General features: G+C 33.2%; 1 protein-coding gene across 2 annotated transcripts in view; it reads left to right on the top strand.

The window, feature by feature from the left end:
* Nucleotides 1-2,265: 2,265 nt before the first annotated feature.
* LOC123717788 (diuretic hormone 45) overlaps nucleotides 2,266-20,222 on the top strand; it is a 67,596-nt gene continuing 49,639 nt past the window's right edge. The window contains exon 1 of one of the 2 annotated variants that reach the window (XM_045673979.1): nucleotides 2,266-2,356. The gene's annotated coding sequence lies outside the window, so the exon portion shown is untranslated. The remainder of the gene's footprint in view (nucleotides 2,357-20,222) is intronic. The other variant, XM_045673980.1, reaches the window with a different exon arrangement.

The raw sequence follows: 20,222 nt of genomic DNA on the forward strand, positions 1-20,222 counted from the left end.
TTACATGTTCCACATATTTACAAGTATGAAGTTTGTTCCAACACATTGTCTGATCACAAAAGAACTACCATTTTGGTCTGAGCTTCAGATTTCTGTAACTGTTTCGTGTTTTTTTTTAATAGGCGTTTTCTGTCAGCCTAACACGCCGTCCGCTTTTTGAGTGTAAGCCATACCGATGTCGTCACTATGATTTCTGACCTCCTTGGTCCACAGTAGGATCGAACCTACCACTTTTAATTATGAAAGTCAAACGCCAGGGCTCTTAAATTGGCTGAAGATTTTAAATTATTTCAATTAAAATTATTAATTACTTTTTCATATGCATTCTTTATATGCATTGCGATGCTTATACAATGACCAATCACCAGCTCTATCAGGTAATGTCTGCTTGGCGTCAACTATAATCTTTCATGAAGGACGGCTCTTGTTCACGTATTCCCACCCATTAGAAGACTTCTATACCAATCGACCGCACTAGAGGCTAAGGTCCAGAAGTTGCATCTATCTTTTGTCTATATTACGAGTAGGCGGCCCAATGCGGTATCTATAGAAATTACGAATCGTTGCAATTACGACTAGTTTATTGGTTATTTATAGTATTTACTGCAGTCTTCCATATTTATTTGTATCTTTCATACATCTTTGAGTTATTAAGTGTTTCGTTACAGAAATAGTTCATCTCTTTATGGAAAAAAGCTTTTGAGTATTCTGACTCATGCCTTACAGAAACTTACTGAAAACCTGTGGCGATAACTTTATGGGCCTTGCTAAAAAATGTTCACGGGATCTCTGTCGATTGTTGATAATTAATAGGCAAGTAGGTGATCAGCTTCCTTCTGTCACGTGGTCGACTTTAAGACCGGTTTCCTTACGATTTCCTTCAACGAGCAAATAACAGAGTCCATTGATATAGCCGGGATTCATACCCACGACTGCATTGCTCTTGTACTTGTGAACTTATTAAGGTATTATTGTATTTGTTATATGTTCGCTAGTGTGTATAACGATGTTGCGATTAGTTTTGGCACATCCTTGAAAGTTCATTGTCAATTCATCGATTTTATCTAGTTATACCCATTACCACAGTGTTATGCAAGTTGTTTTTAAATACACGTGGTTTATATACTAATTTGTATGTACTCAGAATTCTAGGAAACTTTTTCGAAAACTGCAGGAGCTATGGATGAGATGGGGATTTGTTAAAAATCGTGAAGTATGGGAACGTTTTATTTGTTTTACGTCTTATTTTAATAATTTCATTCGCGTATCAGGATTTTTTAAATCAAATACCAATGGTCATCGACCAGTTCAGTGCCAAGGGAGACTCACGTTGCTAGATTGGAACGATGGACGCCGCGGTGATACAGATATAATTGTGTGATTGTCATAAAGACCGGCTTGTTTTTTGGTCGCACATAATACTGTCTTATAATAATAATCGTTTATTTGCCAAGATAGTGGTACAATTACATCGATCAACTACAAATATCTGCACAATCAGCCATATATAAAGAGGCGTGCAAATGTTAAATCAATTTTTACAATTTCAACAATTAGAACATTAACATAAGTCAAAGTTAAGTTATTTACAATTGGTGTTAAACACTATAAAGGCAACTTGCCTTTAAAAATTTAATCGCTTTCACCTTGTTAGAACTAGGAATGCTTGAATAGCTAACAACTTATTTTTATACAATAAATAAACGAGCATGCAGTTCATAGATTACTGCACAGTCCATGGACATCCATCAGCATCAGAAAATCAAGTATTTTGTAATGAATGATAGCTTCAGCATAGCAGTGTTGGCCTAGTGGCTTCAGCATGCGACTCTCATCCTTAAGGTTGTAGGTTCGATCCCCGGCTGCACCAACGGAGTTACTTTTTATGTGCGCATTTAACATTTGCTCGAACGGTGAAGTAAAACATCGTAAACCGCCTTGCCGCACAGAAGGCTAATCACCTACTTGTCTATTCGATTGACAAATGATCATTACATAGATACAGAAATCTGAGGCCTAAACCTAACAAGTATACTACATATATACTCTATGTAAAAGACTATTATGAATAAATTAAAAACTTCCATACAGCGTATGACGCGACAATTACATCGGACGATTTCCATATTCAAATTGGATTAAAAATTGACAGTTGAGATGACCGTCGCGGAGGCGGTCATTGTGATTTGATGAATGACAGGTGCGCATGCGTGCACGACATTTCCACAGAATATAAGCAAGCCGCACCATTTGAACGGGACACAAGTTTGGCGCACTACGCTCGCGTAACTTTGCGATCGGCAAAAGTTTTGAAGTTTTTTGTGACTGTGCTTTCTGTAAGTTCAATTATAAAGCGGTGAGTACATTTTAAAGATTTTTATATCTAGAAATATTACTAGTCAATTCGTATTTTAAATCGAAGCCGAAAGTAATAAAAATATTTATTTAATGTACGTAAATGCGAGACTTTTTTTATTCTTTTCAAACCATAGTTGAGTTAAAAATGTCTTTATTATTTTAACTTTAATAATTAACGAATTAATTAAAATTTTAATAATAACTTTTTTTACGAGAATTTTTGACATTTTTTAAAATTATCGTTTAGACTTTAGACTAAAAGTATAAAAATTATTGGATTAAAATTTTCGCAAAGACGAAATCACGTTTGTATTTATAAAAGTATTTTATTTAAATAATAACTTTTATTACAAGAATTTTTGAATTTTTTTTAAACCATCGTTTAGACTAAAAGTATAAAAATAATTGGCTTAAAATTTTCGCAAAGACAAAACCACGTTTATATTTATAGAAGTATTTTATTTAAATTAAAAGATTTAATAACAATAATTGTTTAATGTCTTTCAAACCTTCGTTTAGTGAGACTATGCATAATATAACGAGATTCAAAATCATGGTATCTGTAAAAAAATATTTTTATTCCATGACTAACATATTTAATGTAAATGACGAAAACAAAATGTACAAAAAATCTAAAGATAACACATGTTAGCTTAGTTTTATGTATTTACAAACTGACGAAATTATATCTGCCAGTGAAATCATCTTAATGAAACTTAGGTCATTATCATATAGACTACGTAACACTTGTGAAATTTGCATCTATTGCTATATAATTCTATAATTCAATACTAGCAATAAATAGATCTTTCTGAATGTTTTAAATTGTTCTACCGATACCTTATTTATCCTTTATGTTTTCTGGGAATCAAAGATGAAATATGGTACAAACAGCTTATATAAAATTACTTAGTAAAAAATAAAAAATATCATTTACTTTGAATTTTCCCAAAAAAATTAGAAGGATGTGTACAGTGTACACACAAGGATAATACTGATACATTTCTGGCATTTGCGTGTGGGTACTATATTTAACTTAAAAAAACTGGTTTGATAAATTAATTTATTTTCTTTGATGTATTTTAGGAAATAAAGTTAGTTCATACGATTCTCGCTTCATTATTTATTATAAAAAATAAACAATATAACACAAAACCTTAAATGAGATTAAAGATTATTAAAAATAAATTGCTCAGTTCTTCCTCTCTTTTCACCACAGCGTAAGCACTATTTGACAGAAAGAGATAAAGGGTACTTCGATTGGAAGAATTATTTAGTTTTTATAATTAATGGCGAGATTTAAAAACATGACTGTATAGTACTCCCGTATGTCAATATTTAATACAGTTTAGAAGTACCAGAGTCGTTCTTAGTGCTAAGAATCGACCTTACCTAAATACATATAACTTAAATATATAATCTCAATTATGTCACGGGAATAAGTATATAACCGTCTCCAGTGTGTTACCAACATATAGGTAAATTCGACCCGATTCCTATGGGGATAGCAAATCGAACGATGTTGCAACATATAACATATATTATATAAAAGTGATTCTGAGCAAATGGGTCATTAATATAAACAAAGATAGAATGTCCTTAAAGGACACTTTAGTGTGTAAATAATTAAAAAGAATTAGATAGGTTTTATAAGTGTGACGCAAATACAAAGTTTGTCTCGTTACGTTCGTTATGCAGGATAACGACTCGTGAAAATTGGAAAACATTTGCCTTATAGGAGAGTATAAGCTACCCAGGTCCATGATAACGCGATTTGCGCATGTAATAATAATAAAGCCTGTTTTAATTCCAATCATTACAAAAGTACAGCTTAGCTTGTACGTATAATTTTCTTTGAAGTGAAACTTCTTTATCGGTTTTGTGAAAAAATTTACCGCCACATTTTTCGGTTGCGCGTCGTTACGCGCCATCTTTTTCTTGATTCTTCTCTCCGTCTTCCATCTTCATCTTTTCTTCCTACTACGGTTGATTTGAAGCCATTGATAATAAAAATATATAATAACGATAACAATGATAGTAATAATTATATTACAACTAATGAAATTCTGTAAAAATCTAAGTAGTAATAATGTAAAATGAAATAATTGTATTATTTGAATTCATGTCTATGTTAAAAGCCTTTTGATCTAATTTAACAAATTTCTGTAAAATTACATATAAAAAATAATTAAAAAATGGTATTAACACGAACAATCACCGTTATAATCTTATCACATCGCCCATCGCGTCTTTAAGTTGACGATTTAAATGGCGAATATTGCTCTCGGTGATTCTAATCACATATCTATACATGAGATATAATTTGATTAAAAACTGACGGAAGGCTTTTAAGGTAAACCTATCAAGACTAAAATATCCTTCCGTATCCGTAATTCATCAGGCTTTGTTTAAAGTAGGTTCCAGTCTATTTTGTAACAGAAGAATAGAATGAAATATGCACAGAATTAGGTTTATACATAAAGGAAGGATTAAAAAAAAATACTTTTATTATGTACAGCTTAAATTATACTGGTAGTTCGGCATTTCACCTGGCACCTTGGACTATGGACTTATGGATCCCAGCTATGTGGCTGTACCAGTATTTTTATGATTATTATTATAAAGCCTTTATTGCTGACACCCAATATAAATATTAACGTTTATTTAAGTTACATAACCTAATAATAATAATAGTTTATTTTCCAAGTTTTTTAACAGTGCTTAGATCGATCAATTACAAACAGCCATATAAAAAAGGGGTGCAAATGTCATATCAATTTTTACAATGTCCTATTAAGAATATAAAATAATGTCAAAGTTAAATTATTTACAATCGTTGTCAAACCTATGGTCCAAATAGGCACTTTGCCTTTAAAACTTAATCCAATAGTCGTGACCCGTTTTTGGTACTCAGCGTGTCCTGTGAGACACAGGTATCTTCCAGTTGCTTCCACTCTTTTCTCATGTTAGCTCTTCTTGTACAAGTTGTGACTCCTATTCACTTTAAATCGTCTGCCCATCTCTTGCTCTGTATTTCTCTTTTGGAAAGCCCACCTTCTGAGTCAAATAATCCAACGATTTCAGGGGAATATCAAACGCTCTCTGGTATATTCGTTATAATGACTTCCATTGGGTCCTTAATGTAGAGGACGTGCCACAAGAAAAAAGACTGCTGGAGCCCACGAACATAGGCTCCACCACCACGTGAAGGCTTTACAAAACTTGATACCACCTAGATAACTAAGGACAAAACCATTTCAGTTAGTGAATAAGCGTACGTAGTCTTAAGTGCTACACAGTGGTAAGTGGAACAACACAAGAACAGAGTGTCTCCCTCTAATAGAGACTGTGAGTAGTGTTATTGCACACTTTCTTATGTTAAAAATCCTTACCAGTCTTAAGTTAAGGCTAGATCGTAATGTTCATGATGTCTTAGTAAAGACAGATTACAAAACAATGTACAGATTATATAAGGTTTGTTTAATTATAACGCTTCGTTGCAAAATCTTTTTAATAGTAAAAAATCGCAAAATATGCTAAAATTCGCAGGGACCAATTCGAGTTTTTTTTAATAAACTCACAGGAAGGTGTTCATGGAGAGATAAATTAAAAAAAATGTTTATTATTTATTTATGTTGACCGTAACAGACATTTACAAATGGATACATGGTAACTTTTACAGTAAAGATGGATTAACAAATTTGTATATCTGTTTATTTTACTAATAAAAATATTATATTTCAGCGTTATCTAGTTAAACAATATTTTAAAATTTTCTTAACCTACAAAGTTATTATTAAAAAAAATCAAAACAATTCAAAAAGTATGGTCCCTGTTTAACGCTGGCTGCATTAATAATAATAAAATATAAATAAATCATTGGCGCTACAACCTAAAGGTCTGGGCCTCAGATTTCTGTATCTGTTTCATGATCGTTTCTGAATTGAATAGGCAAGTAGGTGATCAGCCTTTTGTGCCTGACACACGCCGTCGACTTTTTGGGTTTAACGCAAGCCGGTTTCCTCACGATGTTTTCCTTCACCGTTCGAGCCAATGTTAAATGCGTACTTAGAAAAAAAAATCTTACTAAACTTACGAACTCAGGGATAGAAGTCGCACGCTGAAGCCCCTAGACCAACACTGCTCTTAATAATAATAATAATCTTGTTTATTTGCCAAGATAGTGGTACAATTAGATCGATCAACTACAAATATCCGCACAATTAGCCATATATAAAAAGGCGTGCAAATGTCATATCAAATTTTACAATGTAACTACTTATTAAGAATATAAAATAAAGTTAAAGTTAAGTTATCTATAATTGGTGGCGAACCTATTGTCCAAATACTCGCTTACACTACAAAGGCACCTTGCCTTTAAAAGTTAATATCACTTTAATAAAATATGCAAATTATAATTTATAAAACATCATATAATTTTACTTTTAACATAACCATGTATTTTTATAATATTGAAGTAAAAAAAAACGTTTTCTCTCGTACTTAGGAACCATTTATCTAAAATAATCACCGCCGAAGGAAAATCAGATTAGTCGTTACGGTAGAGCGATTCAATTAAAACAATAAGATTGAATTTAAAGAATGAATGCAGGTGAATTGGAATTCAAAGCTATTTTCGAGCTGAATCTAAAGTATTTTACTTCCACTTAATAAAATAGTTGTTGGCATTCCTGAGGTCACACCGGCTGTTCACGTGCCATTTAACACCTTACCAGTTCCTAGACTCAAAAGTCGTCAGCGTCAGGAACAGAAAGCAAACGGGCCGAAGGCTTGTCTGATGTTAGGTGTTTTCGCTGCCCTTGGAAACACATTGTCTTCGGCCTAGGCCTTTTAGAAGACTAGGCTTTTCTTCTAGAAGTATCTTGATTGATCTAAGTACTAGGTGATTGATCTTGTTTTTTTGACAAACAATGATTACGAAACAGAGACAAAAATCACCAAAACATGGAGATATTTTAGATCAGTTTATCGTCAGTTTTTGGCGCAAATAACAATACTCAAAACACGAATCACATTTAATATCAAACTTTTACTTTACAACTTTTCGAGTCGGTGATTAATTGCGGTCTAAGTAGCTACGGTAGAACTTACAATGTGTCTCAACGTTAACCTCCAATTGCGAATCCTCAAACACATTGTCTCGAGAAATGTGCTCGACTCATATAAAAATGAAGAAAGAGGAATGTTTAAACACTGCAAAATACTGCAGAAAAGTTCGGCTCGGTACATCGAGAGCAATCTAGGTATACGGCGTCAGAACATTGATGTATTTGCTACCCCGGCTAATAAATGGACTACCTCAGTTATTAGATAGCCTAGCAACACCCATCATAAACAGTCAATAACAAAAAAAAACTACATTTGTATGCAATTGTCGCGTTAAACAAGACTGCTATGGCTACATTTGTACAAACCACAGAGTGTTTCTAATGTAACATATTATGAGTTTCTTATATTGTTATGTAAAATAAAGCAATTAATTAAAAAAACACATCGTCAACTATGACACATTGCTAACAGAATTGAGAGTCATATCCTTCTGTATATCTCCTGCTAGTTTTTCTGCATAAATTACCAGATTCTCTGGATAATTTACATTTCTGGCAATCTTTAAGGATCCAGATATTTGTTTATTAACACTTCGTCACATTTATTACAAAAATAACATAATACATAAGAAATATAAGAGATGCAATATACCGACAAGCGATATCTACCTATCTATATATATATCTATCTATCTATCTATAGGTAAAGTACGAGAAGTACATAACCAAATCTTATAAAAAAAGAACCTTAATATAAGATAATACAAAAATATTAACAAACAAAACCTAAAAAGCTAATGTCACGGATTCATGAATGCCAATGCAATACAGGAGAAAAGGAATCACAAAAGTCAATACAAAGAGTAAAAATAGCTGGCTGGCTACGCACTCCTAGTGTTGCAGTCCATGGATAAGCACTCTAAGTAGCTGTAAGTAAGCTGGTTCTTGTCTCATATAAAAATAAATAAACCAGATATATATAATAAAATACGAAATAAATAATAAAAATAAATATAGAGGAAGAACGCATAATGTCCGACGAAAATCTGACCAAAATGGTTTGTCGATATTCCTCAGTTCAATTATGCATAGAAAAGCCAAAGGAAATAAAGGAAATGCTCTCGGGAAAATATGTATTGAAAATCCGCAATAATCCACTCTTGTCCCGTGAGATGTATGAAACTAGTACCGCCCACGATTTTGATCCTGAGAAAATATAAGAACGCTCTCGTAGTAATATATTTCACGTAGTAAGCCAATGCCACAAAAAAGAAGTCTGTAGAAGTGTGTGTATATGGAGAGAAGGAAGTTGTTAATACTTACATGAGGAAAATGACAAGGTTAAAGAGAGTGGCAGTAGACAGGTAGAGTAAATTGATGTAACGTAATGCTCATCTCATGATTTGTTTAATCTGTGGTCTATGTAGCGCAATTATAGTCTGTGGATGTTTAATTGTGTATGTGTTGATAACTGCCCTGCGTTGTTTAATATGTTAATTAATTGTTGTATATGAAGATAAATAAATGATTATATATATAAAAGGAATTATTTAATTACATAATAACACAAAATCACGAGATGTTATGGACCCAGTTATCGTTAAAAGAAGATAAATAAACCCTGGTAGGCAAGGTTTGGTCGAGAGTGGGGCGAGAAAGGGCGAGCGTTTGGTGGAGGCGTATGTTTTTTTTAATTTATTGTAAGAAAATGGAACTTGTCCAAAATAAAGGGTATTTTTATTTTAGTTCATGTGTTTGCCTAGGCATTTACAAAGCATTATTTTTATTAACGGAATAATACAGTCTAAGTTATATTTCTTTAAATATGACACAAGGAACTTAATTTACAAATGGTTAGGTGACGAAACGCATTTCGGCTAATTGTGATTGGTCTGATCTCTAGTCGTTTCGCGTGTCTTTAATTGAACGAGAGTGCCAAACGTCAGATTGTAAAGAATGAAGTCTTATTTTTGCCTTGACAATTACTTTAAATTATAATAATTAAAAAAACGTTGGTATTGAAAAATACAAATAAATCAGTGGCGCTAAAACCTTTTTGGATCACCCTCCTGTGTTTGTCACACGCCACCGACTATTTGGGTCTAAGGCAAGCCGGTTTCCTCACGTTCTCCTACCGCAATGCGCTAATAGACAGAAAGTCCATTGGTGCACAGCTTGGTCGAGGTACGACCTGGTGGGAATCGCGTTCTGAAATTACTAACGACTGCTTATACGGTAAAGACAACTGGATACACAAAGAAATTAAACTTAGGAAGAAATATTTGTCTGCGATTTTTCTATATATCAAACACTACCATATACTTTAGCTATATTATAAATAATTATAACTTGTATGAAGAATTATCAATTCACAATTTTATAGACACTTGCTACAGGTGTTAAAAAGTCCATTTCATTAATCGTATGCAATTTAATTTGTATTCATTGGCATTTAAGATTCACTTCCCTCGTCCACCTACTTCGATTCGTAACGTTACTAAAAGTACTTTATAAAGTTTATTTCAATGTTTTGTTTGAATTAAACCTGTTTTTATTAATCACTAGATGTAATTAAATTATAAGTATATTTTATTTATGGAATTATTTAGGTATTTTTTACTTAAAAGGGTTCGCATGTTATAATGAAAAGTTCTCGAATTTACTAAAACTACTATAATAAATAGACAAATAAATATTTTATAAATAGACTTTTAGTATGTATGTGCAGAGAATGTTAATGCCACATGTATTGTGCCTATTTAAGTTTTTTTTTGTAAAAAGTCTTGCCACGAATGACGCGTAATTAAAAAAAATACGTATATTAAATAATTATATATTATATAATCATATTATTTTGTGATATTTAAATACGTAATATTTAAATATCACAAAATAACTTTTTTGGTTACAACCACGGTTATTTGGGACGGTATGCGCGCGCATCGTAATTACTCTCAACATTTTTCCCTAACGCGTTAAAAGAAGTAAAACTTCAAAAAATATCTGTACCGTCGCATTTGTATGGAAATAATAAATAAAATATTGTCTAAGAATTACAAAATATATAGACCAAACAAAGGTCCCCAAACTTCGGTATAAGCTGCCCGACTATGTCTCAATATATTCAGCGTAATAGTTGATCCCACGGGGTAAAACGTGATCGAAATAAACGCCCAATTGGTTTTCTATTGACGCAATGTCCCATGTATCAATGTATCCAAATAGACCTCTAATAATATTGTCGAAATATTTCTATATCAAGAAAACTTATTAATATGACGTATGGTGTGCTTTGTGATTGATTTATGGAGCTTCAATTCTGAATCAGTATTTTTGGTATCCATTGAGGTATGGAAATTGGCTACTAAGCTGAAAGTCTGGCGCTCACGGACAATCATATGATTAAAGATACAGATAATGGATCATGTACCAGTAACAATAAAAGCCTTAAGGAAGTTTGACATGGACGATGTTTCTGAATTAGACAATGTCAACTTAGCTTGGCTGTAATTGAGCTAAGACCTGATGATCTCAACAGTAGGATCGCTATAATAGGATTTTTGTTTTCCGAAAATTTTTCATACCCAAGTTCACTTGAACATGACACATTCATTTAAAATCGTAACAAGAAACGTAGTTAAGTAGTAACTTGAACGATGACTATTTATTTATAGATTTTTATCCAAATCAAAAACAGTTGTCCTCAACGAAAATCACATTTTTGTTCAATAATTTTTAGGTGGACCGTGCCGCCTAAAATCTTGAATTTCCTGTCATTATCCTTAGCCTTATCATTTCAATACCTGAAACACGCTGTCATTATAAAATCCCGGTTTCCTCCGGCGTTATTTTCCATACGAGCGAATGTTAATTGCGCATATATAAAGATTTCTTGTTTAAAGAAAAGTTGGATCACAGCTGAGTTTCGAAGGCATGACCTAAGGCCAATACTGCTCTTGTAACACCATTAAATGATTAAATTAACTCTAATGAACGACTCGGAGTACGCATGGAAAGTATGTGGACGTTATCTGTTTGAAACTAACCGCATTGTTAGGAAAAATATGACAGTTTTAAACATTTTAATGAAATTGTTGCCAGAAGCTTTCACTTTGTTGTTTGAAAAGTTTGGCGTGTATATGAAAGGTGTTTATTTGTTTAATAAATTTATCTTAAAACTTTGGATCTGTAAATATACGATATTTCCTAAATTACACAATTAAGATTTGAACACACAAATATATAGTGGCAAAATAACGAGAAATACAGCAGAGTTAATTATTCAAAGGGGGAACGCTTCCATCTTCGGAACCTTGCCTAAATAGACTCCTTTTAAAAATATATTTTATTTATTTATATTAAGTTATGTTAGTTATTTTTTTTTATTAAATTAATTTATGTTAGCTGTATGACTACATTATATTACTAAGTTGAATCCCACATTTTCTTCTACATAATGTAAACTGAATAAAATAACCAGAGCAAAAATATACATTATTTACAATTTTCGTAACCTACATAGTAATAATTTATATATTTATTTATTTTACTAAGCCAATTTAAAAAGTTTGGCCACAGCAGTGTACCTTTGACGCTTACAGAATATTCTCGCTGTATTGCGATACTTATTCGTTGAGAAAAGCACCAGCTCTGGAGTCACTGGTACTCAGCGCCTCTGCACTTGAACCCTACGGACCAATAAGATGAACTTGAAACAAAGTTTTGGTTTCCTTTAATTGAATTCTGAAAAGAAATGAAATTGAAAATTCCGAATATCATCACATGGATGACATGTACATAAAATAAACAAAGTTAAAGTATGAAAAGAGTACAGGCAGCAGAAAAGTTTACAGGAGCTGTCAAATTTACGGTTTATCCAGTCTAAGATATTTATTTCTCATTAAGAAGATTACAACATTGACTTACATAAGAATATATACTATATACATTATGCTTGTTAATTAATTACAATTTTTCAACGGCTTTTAAAAGAGTACAAAAAAATAAACAATGAATAACGAATAAAGTAATTTAACAAATAACACACAAATATAACAATAGAATTTGTTTTTAATAATCTATAAAATAGCGTTTCAAGCCCACTTTCCATTTGAAATGTTTAACTTTAAAAAAAGGAAATATGGCAGTCAGATATGTAAAGAAATATAAAATAATCCTACAGTTAACATATATAACAAAAAACAATAATAATAATAATCATTGGCACTACAACCTTTTTAGGTCTGAGCCTCAGATTTCTGTATCTGTGCCATGATCATTTGTTAATCTAATAGGCAAGTAGGTGATCAGCCTTCTGTGCCTGACGCACGCTGTCAACTTTTATGGGTCTAAGGCAAGCCGGTTTCCTCACGATGTTTTCCTTCACCGTTCGAGCTAATGTTAAATGCGCACATAGAAAAAAATCCATAAGCGCACAGCCGGGGCTCGAACCTACGACCTCAGGGGTGAGAGTCGTAGGTTCGATAAAAAGGAGTCCCTTTAGGCAAGGTTCCGAAGATGGCAGAGTTCACCCTTTGAACAGCTAGACTAATTCTTTGTCCGAGGTAGCTGCCATATCTTCGGTCTCCTGTGATGTCGACTAACCCAATTGCTATATCTTTAAAAAGCCTTATAGAGCTAGGACCCTACAGACCAAGGGGTTAATGTTTAACTTAAATTTTAACCAACCTCACTCAATGGGCGGACGCTCTAGGCGTTCTATCTACAACTAATTTCACAAGGCATTTGCAACAACGCTTTAGTTGCCAATAATAATTGTACAGCTTGCTAGCTAGTGGACTGTGAAATGTGTGTTTAATCTTTATGTGTATTGAATGTCAGGAGTATCTGTATAGTATATGTAATGTATGTATGAGCAAACTGCACTAGATGACTAAATATTCGAGAGAGTGAGATGTAAGAACCTAACAACCCTACGGATCCTTAAGCCCTACAGATGTACCCTAACACGTAAATAGTGAATATATAAATAAGTACGGGATGTCTGCACCAAGAGACCTAAGGTAACAGACGGAGCCCTACGGGTAGGATCAAAGGTTCGAGGTGGTGGGATTATCTCAAAGCTTTCGGGCAGGCTCACCACGATAATTAAGGGCTTGAAGTAGTCTTCGCCACTTTGAGAGGAAGCGAGCAATGAATACGTAAGAGCAATATTCAAATCTCATTTATTGTTCAAAGACAATATCTTAAATACTAGTTACACCTATTCACACATACATAATATTATTTTAGTGAGCTGTTGGTGTATTACCTTCAGCTATTAACATTTTGGAACACACTTGAGCCGTGTCAGCAGTTGGTCAATGTTAAAATGAAATCTGAACAATAATAAATTGCATACTGTTAAAAAAATCCATTTGAAATGTGTGTTACTTTTGTTATTACAGTCTTAGTCTAGGTAAGTAATTGTTATTTCAGTTTTCTTTGTTCTGCAGTACGCACACATTTTGCGTATACGCCTCCTGAACTTTCCATTTGAATCTGTTCCTAGCTTCCTTCAATGTGGTTTACAATACATAACTTTTAACGCGTACGGCCTGTTACCAGATTAGAAAATCTAAACTGAAATAATAGTGTTACCAGTCTATTAATCCGCCTATCGTGATGTAGTATTAACAGTTTAGGCAATTTGACAGTTTGATTCGCCCGTGGGTAAGCCTAAGGGGAGTTCCAAAGGGATAAGTTACTATTATATCCAATTTATTTGGGTCCAGTTAAGTTCTTATCGCCATGACTGAAGGCGGTAAGCTCATTGTGAGATTATATAATGTTAACATTTAAAGAGCAGTGGCCTAGTAGCTTCAGCGCGCGACTCTCGTCCCTGAGGTCGTAGGTTCGAACCCTGGCTGTGAACCATTAGACTTTCTGTCTATGTGCGCATCTGTATCGCAATCGCTCAAACGAAACCAGCATGTCTCGAATCCAGAATTTGAATTTCGTGACTTGTCAGACAAAAGACCTGTATATGGAATAAAAATAATCAAAGATGCAATCTGAGGTCCATATAGCTTGTTGCCCCAGCGGTGAAGGAAAACATCGCGAGGAAACCGGCTTGCCTTAGACCCAAGAAGTCTACAACATGTGTCATGCACAGAAGGCTGATCAGCTATTATATTGACAAACGGATTCAGAAATCTGAGTCCCAGACCTAAAAGTTGTAGCCCTAGTGATTTATTTTAACATTTAAATACGTGAACCTAATTAATTAATTAATTTATAGTCGCACAACACATAAAAAAGAGGCAATAAGAAAGTGATAATAGAAGCGAGCGGAGCGAGATCCGAAAAAATATCAAAATTGTTCGGGCCCTGCAGCTTATTGCACATCATTAAATACATAACTAGAGTCTAATAAGTAGGAGTCATGGATTACCTATACGTTTTCTTCTCTCCATTAACTACAACTCTCTATAACAGTTTACACTGTATAATAATATGATATGAGCAGATTGAAATCTTGTGTTAGTAACGCCATTTTTTTGCAAAGAAATATGTATTTTCAATATACCGCTGGATTTAAATGTTAATGTAATAAAAGCGCGACTGTATCCGTTAATAGCAATCTCCAATTCATTCGAATCTCAGCATTGCAACCCCTTCCTGTCTTTGAATCCTCACTAGTACGGTGAAGGAAAAGATCGCGAGGAAACTGGCATGTCTCAAATCCAATTGTCATGTGTCAAAAGGATCACCTGCTTTATGAAAATCAAAGATAATGATTCAATTCAAGACCCACTTTGGGTTATAACGTTGCTGGATTATTATTATATCTATTTAAGTTGTATATTAAAGCTTAGAGAAAAGATATTCTTTGCTGTGATCTAAATTGAGTCCTCGACCAGCCCAAGCACTGACTGGGCCGAAGGGCCTAATGTCATTTTTTTTTATCACGCTGTCGGCCTGATGTGCCTTGACAGCTCAGGTTGGTTTGTTTTAGGGGGCGTAGTTCGTCTTTCGGGCAATTTCACATGACTATCACCAGGATGTGCCGCGACTGATCGCCCTGCGACACTTAGTCCTCTTGGGCCTTCGTGATTTGGTCTGCTTGAAGGGCTTCCGTCCGGCTTTCGTCAAAAAGTTGCATATATCCTTAATGGGAAATATTTCGCTGGTGCATTTTACGTCGCACTGATTGAAGCCGATTGTAGTTGTACGATTGTAATGTTTATTATTATTCCATATTATGAGTATTCCATATTCAAAGTATCACACGTAATGACGACGAATCGTTACGTTTATGCTTTTAATATTCAAATAATATTATCGATATATACACATTAGAGCTGAAATTGAAATTTAGGAGTGTAGGAGGCTGCCAGTCAACCGCCAAATTACCTTTCACTGCTTTTAATATTATTTAATGGCGGAATCAATTCGGTGGGCCTACAACCCTTTGTAGACTGGCCTCAAATGTCAGCTCCATTCTTCTTCATAGGAAGGTGTATTTCTGTTTAATATTTTGACATACAGGTGTCATAGTTGTCGTAAAGGTGAGATTCAAAAAAGAAACTTAGCCCGGTCTAGTCTATATGTATCTACTAGCGGATCCAACAGACGTTGTCCTGTACACACATACATTGTTCTTACATAGCAAAAAAAAAATCATTAAAATCTGCACAGATTTATACATATACCAACTGTTTATTTACTGTATTTCCAACATATACAAACATACTATAAACTAAACTAGAGATTTACTGTAGATTGACGCTTGTCTTTAAAAAAATGATATATTCGTTGACGATGTTTTGGATATTTGAATTGACAAATCGTTAAAATTGTGAATAACCATAAAGAAATCGTACTTCGTAATATTCTATGGAAACAGATAATAAATTGTAAATGCATAAAGCGTAATAGATAACAGAAAATAGAGTATCAATATTTTAAATTTTAAACCGCGCGGAATAATGACATTCTGTCGTGAACCGGATGGAGCCTCGGGCATATCCTTGATATAGTTAGCTCAAGTGAAAATGCATTACGGTACTTTCTAAATCATTTAGCGGGAGGGGGAAGACTTTCGAGGGGTGATGCCAAAATATCATGAAAAATTATATATATATATATAATATTTCAGGATATTTTGGCATTTAAGAATATTTTGTGCAAGCAAAACTTTTTGGCTTATTCGAAATATTCGTGTTAATGTAGTAAGCCAGCCCGCCGTATGTCAACGCAAGATTTTGGGTCATTTTCCTAATGATGTTTTTGTTTATCGTTTATTAATTAAAACATAGAAAGATTGGGGCACATTCACGTCCAAGCGAGGGCAAACACACTTAATATAATATTTATATAATTAAGTAAGAAAAACAAAGATAGCAACTTGTGTTTTAATGAATTTTATAAATGAAAGTTTGTATAATGTATTTCATAAACAGCATGTATTTATTTATCTATTTATAATAGTAGTTTTAGTAACAATAATTGTTTTTTTTTATTATTTACCTTATACTTTTTTTTCACACACATCTTCCAAGGCTTCTTTACTTCATGTTAGTTATTTCATTCCCACGAGAATGTAAGTGCGTAATCCTATTTCACCATGCCTACTGCTGATAGAGGATATATCTGTTTTTATTATTATTATAGTTAATTACTCAAAGATGTCATGTGGTACATAGTGTAATGGTTTCAGCTGTAGACAAACATTATGTAAAATAAAAAAACTTGGCGATTAAAAAGAGTGGCGGAGAGTTTATTGCTAGTTCTTCTACGTTCCATTCCGTCTGTCCCTTGATTTTAGAATTGGCAGTAAATGTAAAATTAGAAGCATTTGGCATTTAATTATTGACATTCATAAGTTTACATTGTGTCACCTAAACGAATTAATGATTTTGAATTTCAATTTGACTTATTATTTTTTCTTTTTGTGCGTCTGAGGTGCAAACTAACCGTTGTTGCCTCTGGCAGAATGACCAGCAACGTGGAATACATCTGCTCAACAGCATAATGATGAGCCAGGGCTAGTAGTTACTACCACAGCACGCACACATTACACACTTAAAATTCCTTTTTTATTATTTCCCTATTAGTTTGTTTTTTTCTTTTTTGTGTGTGTTTCTTAAGTAATAAATTAGTTTAGTTTAGTTATGTTATGTTCTTTTGTTGATATTTAAATTAAATCATTAATTGTCATACTCTAAGTATTAATATAATAAATATAATTATAAATATTAAGAAATGTTTATCTGAGGCCCTGAATACTGGCAGGATTACATCGCTGTGTTGGAATTTATTACTTAATTTTACTTAGTCTATTTTATAACTATAGGATCAAGGTCCATAACCACTTAAAGTAGGATAATTTTGTAGTAGGTTTTAGAGTTGTAAGATTAAAAGGAATTCAGAAGGAAAAATAAGATAAAACAACGCAAAAAAAATCGTATAAGAGGTTTTTCCTAGACTTTCCACAAGAGTAAAGAAGAAAAAACAGCTTATGTCAAACAGCAACAAAAGCAACTAAATATAAAAAAAAAATTAAATAGTTTGTTGACAGTGACTGAGGTTAATTTCCGTCTAAATAATTAAATTAACATCGAACTTATATGATAATTACAATATTAACACAAAAAATTATCTGCGTTTCGTAGACAATTTTTTGGGTGACGACTTTTATACAAACACAACCGTTGAAACAATTAATCCAAACTAAATCATTACATTTACAGCCATAAACCCAAAATTAATATTGGAAAATGTTCGATATAAACCCTCATTTAAGTCATTATAATTTCACAAAGTCAAAGACATTCCAACTTTCCACAATGCCACCCTATGTAACGAGCCTTTGACGATTATTTGTTGATAATTTAAATCTTTACTTAGGATTGGTCAAAGAGTACGTTTGTAACTTTTATGGGAAACCGAAACCCCTGTAGCCTGGGGTCTTTTCGGCTTCATTACAAGAGATCAGAGAGTTTATAAAGCATATTGTTAGCATCTTGGACTAGCTATAGCGGCTTGATCCCTTGGCGTTGCGTAGAGTTGTCGGCTCTCTCGGCATCTTCTAACACCATGGAGAGTGTCCAGAGTTATACTGACTAATACAGGCAGAAAAACCTCGGCGAAAGTGTCTTATGGAATTGGAGAAAATTTCCACTGAGTCATTTCTCATCAAAGTTTCATTGCGAATCTAACACATTCTGTTAATGTTGCTAATAACGATAACGTGGGACGGGGATGTTTGTTTCTCAGTCAACCATGTACTGCAGTGGATAGGGATTTTAGTTAGCATTAATCATGAACATGATTGTGATCATTCATTGATCATGCTTGGGCAGCTTTTTTATTTGACTCCAGATCATTCCAGCTTCTTTCAACTCTGCAGGTGACCTTTTCTTTGGCCTTTGCAGTCGAGATCTGTGATTTAAATCCTTTGGCTATATTATGGCCTACTACTACTACTACCATTTTCAGCGATTCACTTTTACTATATTTTCTAGCTAGCCGCAGCAGTATTTGCTATAATTACAAATTAATTGTGTAGATTACGACATAATCTTTAATAACATAACAATAAACTAAATTAAGGGTACTAATTTGTTAGGTTGACAAATGATCATGAAACATATACATCTGAGGACCAGCCTCAAAATCTTTTATTCATTTAGGAAACACAATGTACACTTATGAACGCCAAAAAAGAAATATATATTAAATGCTTCTAATTTTACATTTACTGCCAGTTCTCAAATCAAGTCTGTGCAATAAACTCTCCGCAACTCTTTTTAATCGTTCAGTTTTTCGTTACATACAAATACTTGTACCGAATTACAACATGTTCCAAAAGGTTGTAGCGCCACTGATATATATATTTTTACATATAAATTGGCATAGTAACTCCGGCCGTTTAACGCTAACCAAAGATAAATCGAATTTTCGATACCAAATCTTCACAAACAATATATTCTCACCTTCACTCATGTAAAGCATTTTCAATATTGACGAAAGCTTTAAAGCTATTGCACGTGAGATTGCATTTCAAACGCAAAGACTTTTCAGCTAACATCGTGTGAAAATGTATTTCTCAGCCGATATTTTAATACTTTTGTATATAACACCTTCTTATATTTATTTTTGCTCTCCTTAATAATTGAATTTCTTTATCAAGGTACGTTGTATTCAAAATATTATTACGCCATGGCTATCAATCTTACTTCCTAGAGGTTATAGACCACTGACGTGTAATGCTTTCGCGGGTGATAAATTTTTTAAAGGCAAGGTGCATTTATATCATAGCAATGTATTTATAGTAATAAATAATAATAATAATAAAAACTTTATTTATGACAAAAGGGTTGCATCGTGTGAGTAACTAAATGACAATTATTCAGTGGGACATGATACTTGTTAATAAAGGAATTTTAGTGTTACGAGAAGTATGAGTGAAGTGTGTGAATTGGTGTTTTGTGAGTGTAGCTGAGAGTTTAATGATTGTGCAGTGTCTGTGATAATTTTTGGAATAGTTAACTTTTATTATTATCATGATATGACATGCAACCGTTTAGAATTCTAAAGAACAAATCATGTTTGACTCGATATATACAAAATATATAGATATAACCCCTATTTGTGTTTCATCCACGACTTTTTGGCCACCCTGTACAATAGGACCCCATATTGTCAGAAACTGTAGGCGCTACAATTACACTTGACTGATTCTCTTATTACATAAAGTTGTCATGTTTTATGTATATAATACAACATTATATTTATTAAACAATCGTAACTAATAAAATGTAATTAAATTAATTTAAAAAGCGCCCTATA

The sequence above is a fragment of the Pieris brassicae genome, chromosome 13, assembly GCF_905147105.1.
Source record: "Pieris brassicae chromosome 13, ilPieBrab1.1, whole genome shotgun sequence".
Lineage (NCBI taxonomy): Eukaryota > Metazoa > Arthropoda > Insecta > Lepidoptera > Pieridae > Pieris > Pieris brassicae.